The sequence below is a fragment of the Sorex fumeus genome, unplaced genomic scaffold, assembly GCF_029834395.1.
Source record: "Sorex fumeus unplaced genomic scaffold, SorFum_2.1 ptg000015l, whole genome shotgun sequence".
Classification (NCBI taxonomy): domain Eukaryota; kingdom Metazoa; phylum Chordata; class Mammalia; order Eulipotyphla; family Soricidae; genus Sorex; species Sorex fumeus.
The window spans coordinates 21,423,374-21,437,427 of NW_026606072.1; positions in this window are offsets into that span (position 1 = coordinate 21,423,374).

Sequence of the window (14,054 nt, forward strand, 5' to 3'; positions counted from 1 at the left end):
TAGTCTCCTGCCGCTTTCCCCACCCAGGGGAGGTCAATGGCAATGGGCAGGTGAAAGAAGGAACGAAGGTCAGGCTGGTTGGTCTCAATTGCCCTTTATTCCAATTTCATCTCTATTCACTCCTGTCTCCCTCTCTGTTTCTCCCCCCAGCCCAATCTTACAGTCTGGTTAAATCCCCCAGCATGAGGGGTTGGGGCTTACACATAGGTGTGGTCACAATCAATAGGGTTAAAGTTCTTTCCCGCAGGGAAAGCTGCTCCTAGAACTCATTCTCTTTCAGCAGGACAACCAGTCCAAGAGCAGAATCCCATGGGTGTGTTTCTCCTTTTCTTGTCCAACAAACATATATAATTTTGTATGGACACAGTAAGAGATGCATTAAGCTTACAGAATTGCTTCTCTTGCGGTCATCTCAATCTCAGACTGCAGTGCTCAGGCCAGATTAGTCTTTCCTACCCTAGCAGAGTCCTAATCTCATTGTTACTTTTGGATCATGACAGCATCTGTCCATGACCATGCTCTCTACTTATAGTTGAATATTGTAGTACTTTGGCCTGGCTCATTTCGATGCCAGGGTAGCTCACAGCTTGCCCTGGGTCCATTCAGTCCCTTGTCGGGACCTGGTTTTCGGGGTGCTAGGAACTAAGGGCAACTGAGGCTTAAGTCGAGAAAGCAGATGCCCGAGAGTGAATAATGTTCAATGCCAATTAAATCCCAAGTTACAAAAGCATAATATTTACTGTCTTCCTGTATCTATACAAAAAGGACAGTGCTTTAAAGCAAACTATTCAAAAGACACAAGGAGAACAGAAAGGCAACATTAATTTACAAGTTCAGTGTCCTAGAAGGATCTGACCTTACAAATTAACAGTCTGATTAGGGAAAAAAGCTGATTAACCAGTTGGGGAAGAAAGCATAGAGAAGTGTTTACAGATAAATGAAGGAATGGGAGTGACTGGGGGCACTGTGATGGGTGTGACTCAATAAACTTAAGTTCCCTATGGCAAGGGAGAAAGGGCAAACCAATGTTAGGCCTGAAATATTTAGAACTATATTCAAACAGGTAAGAGGTAAAGAGGATTCAACAAATGTGAGATCAAACATTAGCTGAAGAAAGACAGAAGGAGACTGAACCATTTCTCAGAGAAGACAGAAGTGCGTTTTTTCAATCAAGTTAGTTTTCCTAGGTCAGGAATGTCACACACATACCTTGTCTGTGTTTACCGCTTGGAATAACAGGACAGCACTAATTATGGACATTTATATACATACTGGTAAATTGTAGTTGGAAGGGATGATTTTTCTCCCTGGGACTATAAAACTATTACAGAGAAATATTTTTAAAAGTTCCAAAATATGTTTTAATGTGAGACACTGATAATCTAATCAAAGTCCCAAGGAGGAATTTGAGTTTCCAAAGGCCAAGAGATTGTGAGGCATTTTGTCAAATTTACTTAAGTGACAGAAGATTCTACTGATATTTTGGTAGAGTAAGGTAACTAATTGAAATGAAGGGGGTGCTATTGGTAAATATACTAGATAGCAGGTATGTATTAGAGGCTCAGACAAACCCAGACACCTCATTTCCTTAAGCAATAAAATAATAATTACATAACAAAATGTAATAATTTTGTTAATAAAATGTGACAATCTAATCTAACCTGATTAGTTGCATAAACTTTTAAAAAATATCACCTTTGGAAATGTTTATCTTCATTAATTCATGTTTCTTACTCCTATTAAATGTATTATAACACCTGACAAAACATATTCAAAAATTATTCATTTAATGAATGTGATAAAATATCTGTTGCGTCAATATCCCATATTTTTCAGCCCACAATTTCTTGTGCCAACCATGCCCTGAGGTTCAGCCCTATTCAATTCTATCAAGATATTTTTAGGCCATTGACTTAGGTAGCCAACTTCTAAGGTAGGAGAGAAGCTGAGAGGTGTAAAAGAGAGGAGTTGTTGCAAGTCAATTCTTGGGGTACCTGAACCTAATCAATGAGTAACAAGTCGATTAGTACTAAGTAAAAAATGAGTACCAAATCGATGAGAAATGGGATATCAAGTGATCTGGTGACCTGAACCTAGGCAGTTTTTCCCTCTCGGAGAGCCCAGCGAGCTACCAAGAGTATCCCACCCACGTGGTGGAACCTGGCAATCTACCCATGATGTATTTGATATACCAAAAACAGTAACAATAATGGGTCTCATTCCCCTGACCCCGAAAGAGCCCTCAGTATGCCACTGGGCTATGCTAGCACGCAACAGGGACGAATGGAGACAGACGTTATTGGCGCCCATTCGAGCAAATCCACGAACAACAGGACAAGTGGTACAAGTGATACCTGAACCTAAGGAGTGATTGGTAAGATGTCAACTTCCCTTTCACTACCTACAGAGAAAACACTGTAGATTTCTGATGCAGAGAATTACTAACTTTTGTTAGATTTTCTGATCTTATTAAATATGTTTTCTCCTAATGCACCAACAAACCACAGATTTCTAAACATTTTGAGGTCTATGATTTTCTTTATTTTGAATGGCTGTGCACTGACAAAGATGTGTTGTGGGAGGTGTGAGAGTCGACATAATAGACTGTAACAGCTCTCTCAAAGGAACATTAAAATTTGCCTCCTACGGAAAATTCATATTCCACTTAGAGCAGGTAAATTTTTTTTCTCATGTTTCAAAAGGCTGAGGATGTCTACATTATTGATTACTCTCCAATCTTAGAAGATTTGCTGCAATATTAGTATGTTTGAGATGATTTCTAAAGGTTGTTTCTTCCACTTTTTGTAAATGTAATAAGTGCTTGTTCTTTTAAAATCGGTTGACTTTATAAAAAGGAGCAAACTAGTATTACACAGGCTCCCAGGTGATACTTTGCCTGAAGATATGCTTGTTGGTGTGTGGGATAGTGTGATTTAACTCTTTCATTATATTGTTCTGTTTTTGTAGATCTCATAACAGCAATTTCTGAATCTCATGCAATGATAGGCTTTTCATGGTATTTACTCTGTTAAAACATTATATGGAGGGGCTGGAGCGATAGTACAGCAGGTAGGGCATTTGCCTTGCATGTGGTTGACCTGGGTTCAATCCCCAAGCATCTCATATGTCCCTTAAGCATGGAGAGGAGTAATTCCTGAATGCAGAGCCACGAGTAACCACTGTGCATTGCCAGGTGTGAACCAAAAAGCCAAAAAAAGAAAAAACATTATATGGAGTTGCAGAATAGATTTGCTCGAGCGGGCCCAGTAACGTTTCCATTGGAGACTTTGTTGTTACTGTGTCTGGCATATCGAATACTCTCGAAACCTGTGGGATTTGGGGATTTGGGATTATTACCACTATGATTGTCAGGCATCTACTATCACCCCACTGTCATATAAGGAAAGCTCAGTTCTAATTCAGAATAATGAATGTCTCTCAAAAATAGCCATGATTTGGTTGGGGGGCATCCATTTCAATCTAATATAAAGTAGTTTAGCTGTATTTTTTGCTAATATAACATTCATTATCACAATATGTTTTAGATGAGTACCATTTAAACTCAACATGTGTCACAAATACATTAATTTCACCACTAAAACTTGAGATGTTTTCCACGCTCTATCTCTATTTTCCAACTTCTCTTGCCTTCTTTCTGGTAACCACTAATTTTTCTTATAGTCAAAAACTTTATATTTTATATTTGTTTTGCCTATATAATATGTGAATAAAACCATATAGTGCTCTTTTGTACATCTGGTTTATTTCACTTCACATAGTCCATCCATTGTTGTTTAGAATGGGAGTATTTAATATTTTATAACTTAATAGCCTTTTATTTTGCCTACACGTACACATATATATAATTACAAAATATATTATTACACATGAATACTATATATACATCTATATGAGTTATTATATGCATGATATATATTCATAATAATATATGTTATAAAATCTAAAGATACGATAATACCTATATATATCATATCTTTACAGCTGTATGTAGATCATCTTTTTCGGATGAACAATAGATAGTACTTAGGTTGTTTTTAGTTCTTGTCTATTATAAATAATAGATTATATAATCACTTGATCCCCCGTTATTCATCGATTTACTCGAGCGGGTGCCAGTAATGTCTCCATTCATCCCTGTTGCATGCTAGCGTAGCCCAATGGCATCTGTTCATTCTAGGAACATGAAGAGCCTCAAACCGATCATTCAGGGTCTTGATGAAGAAGTCTGACCATCTTGTAGGTGGGCATCCACGCGATCTTTTGACGTCCCGTGGAATCCAGTCAGTAATGGCTCTAGTTCAGCGGTTGTCTGTAAACCTCATTATGTGTCCAGCACATCTGATTTTTGATACCTTGGCAAATGAGACAGCGTCTCTGCTTCTTGAGCGTTGACAGAGATCAGAACTCCGGATTCTATCTCTCATTTGAGTGAATCGTGATATTCCAAGCATAGCTCTTTCGATTCCTCTTTGAGAGACCCAAATAGCGTTCTCATCCTGTTTTCGTAGGGCCCAGGTCTCTGAGGCATATGTTAATGCAGGAAGAACAGTGGAATCTAAGAGATGTGTTCGTAGCTGGAGGTTCTTTGTCCTCTTAGTTATTTCTTCAACGCTCTTGAAGGCATTCCAAGCCGCTCTCTTCCTCCTGCGCAACTCAGGTGCCAGGTCATTCATCATGTTGATTTCTCGACCTAGGTATATATAACTGTTGCATTCGGAGATGGTGGTTCCGTTGAGAGCAAATGGAGCGTCAGGAATGAGGCTGTTTCTCATAAACATTGCCTTCGTAAGATTCAGCTGTAGTCTGACCTTTCGACACTCATGGTTCGAAGTCGGTCAGCATTTGTGCTGCTTGGCTGATGCTTGGTGTTATTAGAACGATGTCATCAGCAAAGCAGAGGTGGTGTAGCTGCTGACCATCTATCTTCACTCCCATTCTTTCCCATTCCAGTCATCGCATGATGTTCTCGAGGGTGGCACTGAAGTGTTTTGGTGAAATGGTTTCACCCTGACGAACCCCTCTCTTGACATGGATGATTACTTCTTTGTAGAATGGCGAGATCCTGGTAGTGAATCCGCAATAGAGCTCTCCCCGCCCTGACCAAGGCTCCGGCAGCCGAAGACATCCAGAACCAGCTACCACCATGCTGAGACCACTCTCCACACGCGTGAAGGTACCAGTAGAGGAACAAAGGCACGTGGGTCCTGGAGCTGAGATCTCCAAGCCTGCTGGGATCAGGGCTGAGCATCCTCCACCCAGATCCTCCAAATTCCAGTAGGCAGGGGTCACACCCTCCAACTGGCCCCCTGGCGCCGTGTAATCCCATCAACAGCCAAGACTCAGAGACTATAAAACCCAGCTCCCGGAAGCGCGCGGCTGCAAATGCAGCCGCGTGACTTCTTATCATCTCATTCCTACTTTGGACAAATTGGCAGGCTACCGAATGTAACCTGCCCACATGGCAGAGTCTGGCAAACTCCCCGTGGTGTACCCAATATGCCAAATGCCAGTAAGAATTATGGGTCTCATTCTCCTAACTCTGGAAGAGCCTTGAATATGGCACTTTTTAAAAAATCTCAGGGCTAGGATGAAGAAGACGTTACTGGGGCCTGCTCGAGGCAATCGATGAACAACAGGATGGTCGTGATCGTGATCGTGAACAATTATAGTCACCATGCTTTAGATTTGGTCTACAAACATTATTCACCTTGATGCTGAAAGTTTATTACATGTTTGCCAATCTTTCTCATTCCACTTTGTATACATGTTTTTGTTTTATAAAAATTTAATATTTTAAGATTATATGTATGCACATAATATGTCACTGAAGTTATTTCAGTATTTTATTTATCAAGAGATAGCTGATACATTTCAAAGATTATCCAGAAGAATATAATTGCCAGTTACGTTTACAGATATAGCATGCTGGTATGTGTGTTTATATGTGTTTACACATAAGCATATATAGAAACCATTATTTATATTGAAAAACACATAGGATTGTCGCAAGTGTATGAGAGGCAAAGACAAAGGGCAGTTAGGATAGAGAAGAGATCAGTATGACAATAATAGTTGGAAATGATCACTTTGGACAGGACTGAATGTTGAAAGTAGGTAATAGGATATACCTGATAACCTTTCAGTATCTGTATTGCAAACCACAATGCCCAAAAGGGAAGAGAAAGAAAAATAAAGAGGGTGAAGAAAGAAGAGAGAGAAAGAGAGAGAGAGAGAGAGAGAGAGAGAGAGAGAGAGAGAGAGAGAGAAGAAAAGTACCTGCCATGGGGGTGGGGGAGAGGGAAACTGGGAACATTGGTGGTAGAAAATGTTTACTGGTGGGTGAAGGGATGGGTGTTGGAATATTATATGATGAAAACCCAATCATGAACAACTTTGTAACTGTGTACTCAATGATTCAATTAAAAAATAAATTTTTTAAAAAGTGCATGAGGTATATCTAAATTTTTGAGTCATCAATGAAGTCATAATAAAATAAAATAAGGAATGAAGGATATAGTGGAATATATATATTGTGGTGTATTCGATATGCCAAAACCAGTAAATACAATGAGTCTCATTCTCCTGACCCTGAAAGAGCCACCAATATGGCAACATTAAGAAGGATGAGGAAGGAGAGGCTGATAAAATCTTAGGGCTGACCTAGGCTGCCCAAACGAAGAAGGACAAAAATGACTGTCTGTACTTTCAATGCACGTATGCTGGCATCGGATGCGTCCATCAAGGACTTGATTGTGCAAGCACAAAAGATCAAGTACGACATCATTGGTCTGACCAAGATGAGAAGGCATTAATCACATCACACCATTTTCGACACTGGGGAAGAACTCTTCCTCGGAACATGCGACAAAGGAGGCATCGATGGTGTCCATGTCCTTGTCAACACAAACTTGGCCATAAACATTGATTAATTCGAATGCCTAATAACTGAATTGGACAATTACACTTGAATAGACATGGCTCACTGCTGACAGTTTCTATCTTCGTTGTCTACACACCAACATCCAATTACGATGAAGGAGAAATTGAGAAGTTCTACATGAAGCTGGAGAAGTTCTATAAAGAAGACCACACCTTCTACAAGATCATTGTCGGTGATTTTAATGCCAAGATAGGACTGAGAAGATCAGTGGAAAAACTCCACATCGGGACCCATGGCCTAGAATGGAACAAACAGGGTGAGAGACTGTCTGAGTTCATCATGTCGACCAAGACCTTCCATGGTAGCTCAAAGTTCTAGAAGGCCGAATTTAAATGTTGGACATAAGAGTCTCCTGGTGGATTATTCCGCAATGAAATTGACCACATCATATACAATCAATGATCTTGCCTGACCAATGTCGCTGTTGTCCCAAAATTCCAAACGGGATCAGACCACCGTCTCCTTCGTGCAAAATTCTACTTCACAGAGTGGGAAGGAAGGACTGCAAAGTTTAAGTTTAAGAAGAAAACTCCCAAAACGATCACCAATTGGGAGTTCTTTGGCACTATTGTGGCAACATGGGAAGATACCGTCGTTGACAATATTGACAAGGAATATGGTTGACAGGTTCAGCACCTCCACGATTGTGCAAAGAATGCTGAGAGATAGCCACAAAAATATGCCAGTCTTCGAAAACTCTCAAGCTCATTTGCCAACGTGGCTTGGCGCACGCCTCAGGCAAACACAAGCAGATGTCCAAGCTCGCAAAGCAGTGCAGAGAAGTGATAAAGGGAGATCTCAAAGAGGGAAGAGCAGCAGTGCTGACAGATGTGGCAGAAGCTGGGAAAAGCATTCACAACACCCGCCTGTCCTTCGCCAACTACAAACCAAGATGACTGCCCTCCAACGTCCTGATGGATCTATCACATCTTCCAGAAGGGCAATGGAGAAGGAATATAGTGGAATATATATTCTGTGGTGTATTCGATATGCCAAAACCAGTAAATACAATGGGTCAGATCTCTTCGATAGCTATGTCCATCTGCCCACATACCAAATTCCACAGGATGGATATGTCATTCCCAAAGCTCTCCCTTCCGAAATCCAACATGCCATTTCGTCGGTAAAGAAGCAAACAGCAGCAGGTCCAGACAAGGTCAGACCTGAACACCTGAGGAACTTGCCGTCAGTATTCATCAATACACTGGCTTGGCTCTTCACACGCTATCTGTCTGAATGCAAGGTTCTGTCAAAATGGAAAAACCAGTAGGACTTTAATACTGTACAAGAATGGAGACATTCACGACATTGGCAACTATTGCCCAATCTGCATGATGTCTGTCGTTTACAACCTGTTCACTCAAGTCATCCTGAATAGGATTGGCAGAACACTAGGTGAAAGACAATCATGCGAGCAAGTTGATTTCGAAAAAGGATTTAGCAAAATCGACCATATTCACACGATAACCAAGCTCATTGAAGTTTCTCGGGAGTTCAAGATGCCGCTCTGTCTAATATTCATTGACTTAAAGAAGGCCTTTGATTCTGTTGAGACTGAAGCAGTCATTGAGGCCCTAGCCAAACATGGTGTTCAAAGTCAGTACATCAGGTCCTTCGTGAGCTATATTGCAGATTCACTACCAGGATCTCACCATTCTACAGGGAGGTGATCATTGATGTCAAGAGAGGGGTTCGACAGGATGATACCATTTCACCAAAACTCTTCAGTGCCACCCTCAAGAATGTCATCTGATGATTGGAATGGGAAGGAATGGGAATAAAGAGAGATGGTCGGCAACTATACCACCTCCACTTTGCTGATGACATCGTTTTAATAATACCAAACATCAGCCAAACGGCACAAATGCTGGCCAGCTTCGACCGTGAGTGTGGAAATGTCGGACTACAGCTAAATCTCACAAAGACAATGTTTATGAGAAATGGTCTCATTCCTGATGTTCCATTCACTCTCAATGGGATAAATATCTCTGATTGCAACAGTTAGGTATACCTAGGTCGAGAAGTCAACAAGACGAATGACCTGACATCTGAGTTGCGCAGGAGGAAGAGAGCGACTGGAACGCCTTCAAGAACGTCAAAGAAATAGCTCAGAGTACAAAGAAACTTCGAATCCGGGATTATCTCTTCGATTCCACTGTTCTTCCTGCATTCAAATATTCCTCAGAGACCTTGGCCCTACAAAATCAGGATGAGAACGCTATTTGGGTCTGCCAAAGAGCAATGAAAGAGCTATGTTTGTAGTTTTTCACTTCACTCAAATAACAGAAAGAATCCGGAGTTCCGACCTCCATCAACGGTCAAGAATCAGGGATGCTGTCTCATTTGCCAAGGTGTCGAAAATCAGATGGGCTGGACACATAATGAGATTTGGAGATGACTGCTGGACTAGAGCCGTTACCGACTGGATTCAACGGGATGTCAAAAGATCGCATGGCTGCCCACCTATGAGATGGTCAAACTTCTTCGACAAGACCCTGAACGATTGATTTGAGGCTGTTTGTTTTCCTAGAATGAGAAGATGCCATTGGGCTACATTAGGACACGACAGGGACGAATGGAGACGTTACTGGCACCTGCTCGAGCAAATCATGAGTAACGGGATGTCAAGTGATCAAGTGATTTTTTTCCAAAATGAGTTGTCATAATTTAAACAATAAAATATAAATATATAAAAATTAGTAACAATTATAAAGATAATATAGATATAACATGATTAGGTAACAGAGCTTTTAAACAACAAATTAAAACTGAATATAAATGTAAAGTAGAGTCTCACAATTGACTATTGAGCTAAACAATAATTTAAAATTAGTACTTCAAAGAAGTGAAGTTATGATTATACCTCCTTGACACCCATTTCCTTCCTCCCCACACAGGAAGTTGTCCCATAAGAGGGTTTATAACACAAGCTCCAGGGAAGAATATGCACTGAATGAATATGAGACATCTAATCATCTCTCCTCTGCTCCAGAGAGCAGTTTTCTGTTTTTCTACTTTACAGTGCTCTTGGGTGAGTATACATGTATATCATTCACACACATAAGTAAATATACACATTTATGTATTTATAGTGTGCCTTGTATAATAGGTTATTATAATCAGTACAGTCTATTAAGTTCGGGAAATATCCATTGAAGATGATTGAATAGATACCAATCTGAGTAAGCTTAGTTAAATCCAAGTTTTCTTTTTCCAGGAACAAATATTTTCCCAAGCCAACAAATTTATCCATTTCTTCTAGATTATCCAATTTCATGGCATAAAGTTTTCCAAGAGTATTTTTAGATGATCATTTAATTTCTTCTTTTTGTTACTAAATTCAACTTTCTTTTTTTTAATTTTTATTAGTGAAGCACCATGAGGTACAGTTGTAGGCTTACAAATTTTTGTATAATGATTGAGTACCCATCCCTCCACCAGTGCCCATTTCCCACCACCACGGATTCCAGTATCCCTCCCATCCCCCATCTGCCCCCATCCCACCCTGCCTCTATGTCAGGGCATCCCTTTTGTTCTCTCTCTCCTTTTGGGTGCTGTGCTTTGCAAAAGAGGCATTGAGTGGCAATCATGTTCGGTCTATAGTCTACTTTCAGCATGCATCTCCCATCCTGGGAGGATTCCCCCCCAACACCCTTTAACTAAATTCAACTTTCAAAGCACTGTGATCTGAGAAGATAACTAATATAATTTCTTTCCTCTTGGTTTTATGGAGACCTGTTTTGTGTCCTAACATAGTTTGTCTTGGAGAATGTCTCATGTCAATTGGAAAAGAGTGTATGCTTTTTTGCAGGTGGAGAACTCTATTAGGCCTATTTCTTACTTTTAAGCAAAAAAATGTGGTGCACTACACATGGAATACTACTCAGCAGCATAAAAAAATGAAATATTAAAGTTCACTGCTATAGTATGGATAGAACTAGAGTGTATTTTGCTGAGCAAAGTGAATCAAAGGGAGAATAATAAATTCTGAATGATCCCTCTGATACATAAAGTATAAAAAACATAGAGAGGAAATTTTTTAAAAATGGCTGATGATATCCAGAGTGAGATTACTGTGGCTAGAGCACTTACCTTGCACAGGGCTGACCTGGTTCCATCCCTGGCACCACATATGGTCTCCTGATACCTGCCAGGAGAGATCCCTGAGCACACATACAGGAGTAAGCCCTGAGCACTGCTGGGTTTGGGCCCCAAATCACTGTATCACTGTGTCACTCTCATCCCATTGTTCATCGATTTACTCAAGCAGGCACTGGTCTCCATTTGTCCCAGCCCTGAGATTTTAGCAACCTCTCCTTACTCATCTTTCCCAAACACTCCTGTATTGGAGGCTCTTTCAGGGTCAGGTGAATGAGACCTGTTATTGTTACTGTTTTTGGCATATCAAATATGCCACAGGTAGCTTGTCAGACTCTGCTGTGAGGGGCCCCAAATAAATCTTTTACAAAAAGAAGCTGGAGATAACAAACCTGTGTATTTGTAAGACAATCCATAGAACTGAGTTTGCTAAACGGAGGTTGCTGGGTAGGTGGTTGGAAGGTTGTTAAGTGAATGATAAAAGGAAATTAGAGACAATGTGGTAAGGACCCTCTGGCGTAGGTTTTGTGTAGCTGAATTGTGTGCTTAATGTAGCACTATTTACAGTATGTCAATTGCAGTGGCTAAATATCAAAATGAAATGTGTGTTTAAAAAGGTGGTATACTTTAATTATTTTAAAAACAAGTATATTTTCACTAAAAGTCACACAGAAAAAAATGCGAACATTTTTGATGGGTGATTTTTCTGCTTAATTGAGGGATGTAACCCATGTAATCAGTCACAAGTCTTGAAGTACATCTTTGTTTCCTTGTTTAGATTATTACATTTCCACACTCTCAATATCCATAAAGCAAAGATTTCACTCCATAACACAGAAGTACCTTGAATGGTAGCTCAGAGATGATAGAAAATACAAAAACAAAAATATTACAGGTTTTCTTTGCTCGTTCTGTCCTAAGATTAATAAAATCTACTCTAGGAACAATTAAGGGAATCTTTTATTAGGGAAAAGACTAAAAGTAACAAAGTGATAAAACTCACTCCATCATAGAAGAGGACTTTAGTTAGTTATTGAGAATTCCTTAACCTTATCACACCTCAGTGCCCTTACATATAAAATAGAACAGGGCTTCAAGTTTTTCCACTCCTGATCTCTTTTCTTCTGCAAGATGCAACACAGGTGAACACTGCAGGAAATGCCTAGAACTCACTTATATTTCATTTTGAATTGGTTTTTGTTTTTTTATGTATTCAGAAACTTTTTGCTACAGCCAAAATTTCTACAACTGCTACATTCAGTTACATGATCCTACATTTTATGAAGCTGGGAGAGAGAGCACTGTTGGGTTACTTTTCCTGGTAGAGTAAGACTATATTGAAATCCCCTGTATAATGTTCAAGTTAGCACTATTATTATCATAAGTATTTAAATTTTTTAGTTAAAGAACTGTGATTTATGAAGTTATTGATAGTTGAGTTTTAGGCAAATCGTTTCTAGCACTAATCCCACCAGCAGTGTCCTCATGTTTCCTCCCTGCCTCTCGCCTCTATTATTATTGACACAAATACTTTTGATGTTTTGTGACAAGAAGACCTGGAACAGAGGTCAGTAAAATTTAAAGTATAGTATCTTCAACGATGTAGTCTATTGGAAATTCTCAAGTACATTACATATCTTCTATATAAAGGTAAAGGTAAAGGCCCTCCCGTTGTTCGTCGATTTGCTTGAGCGGGCCCAGTAACATCTCCATTGGAGACTTTGTTGTTACTGTGTTTGGCATATCGGCTATGCCATTGGGAGCTTCCCAGGCTCTGCCATGTGGGCGAGATACTCTCGGTAGCTTGCCGGGCTCTTCGAGAGGGGCAGAGGAATCGAACTCAGGTCAGCCATGTTGGCTGTGTGCAAGGCAAATGCCCTACCGCTGTGCTATTGCTCTAGCCCATCTTCTATATATGAGCTCGATTATGAGTAGTAAATCTTGAAGTAGGATGCAAACTGTGTCTTTAGTGGTTTTGAGATGCTCTGGCAGTTAAATCTCTGCTTCTCAGTTAATTGTGCTGGTTGTTCATTAGTCCCTTCATTCAGGCTCAGTCTCAGTTTTCTGTGATCATAGAACATTGATCCAAAACAGCTAAGAGATCTGTGGGACCCAGATCTGTTCCCTGGAGAAGGTTGTATGCGATATATAAATAAAATCCCTTTCCTCTGAATACTTACTTGAAAGAAAACTGTAAGCAGGAAGTCCTCTCTAACTTTAATGTCTCTAAACGTGTGAACCAACTCACTACACAAAACTGATTCTTTTCTTTAACATTAGTGTGGATGTTGTTGTTAGTCTAGGAATTAGCTTTGGAGAAGTTTCTCTTGTCTGCTGGACTATATACTCCAGTCAGTTAACACAATGCAACTAAAGTCTCCTACCATTTAGACTAGCAAGTAAAATTTTCCACTTATACAGCAAGGAGGTGGGGAATGCAGGGACTTTGTTAGCCTTTTTCTTTATTTGTTTCAGAGGGGTTCATGATCATGATCATCCTGTTGTTCGTCGATTGCCTCGAGCAGGCACCAGTAACGTCTCCTTCATCCTAGCCGAGATTTTCAAAAGTGCCATACTCAAGGCACTTTCAGGACTAGGAGAATGAGACCCATCATTGTTACTGGTATTTGGAATATTGGGTACACCACAGGGAGTTTGCCAGACTCTGCCATGTGGGCAGGTTACATTCAGTAGCCTGCCAGCTTGTCCAAAGTAAGAATGAGATAGTAAGATATTGTGCAGCCGCAAATGTGGCCACGCACTTCTGGGAGCTGGGTTTTATAGTCTCTGGGTCTTGGCCGTTGACGGGATTACACGGCGCTGGGGGGCAGTTGGTGGGTGTGACCCCTGCCTACTAGAAGATGGAGGATCTGGGTGGAGGATGCTCAGCCCCTATCCAAACAGGCTTGGGGATCTCAGCCCCAGGACTAAGAATCCGTGAGGTCCTCTTGATTCCTGCAAATCTTTTAAGTTGTAATAAATTATGACGTTTTTC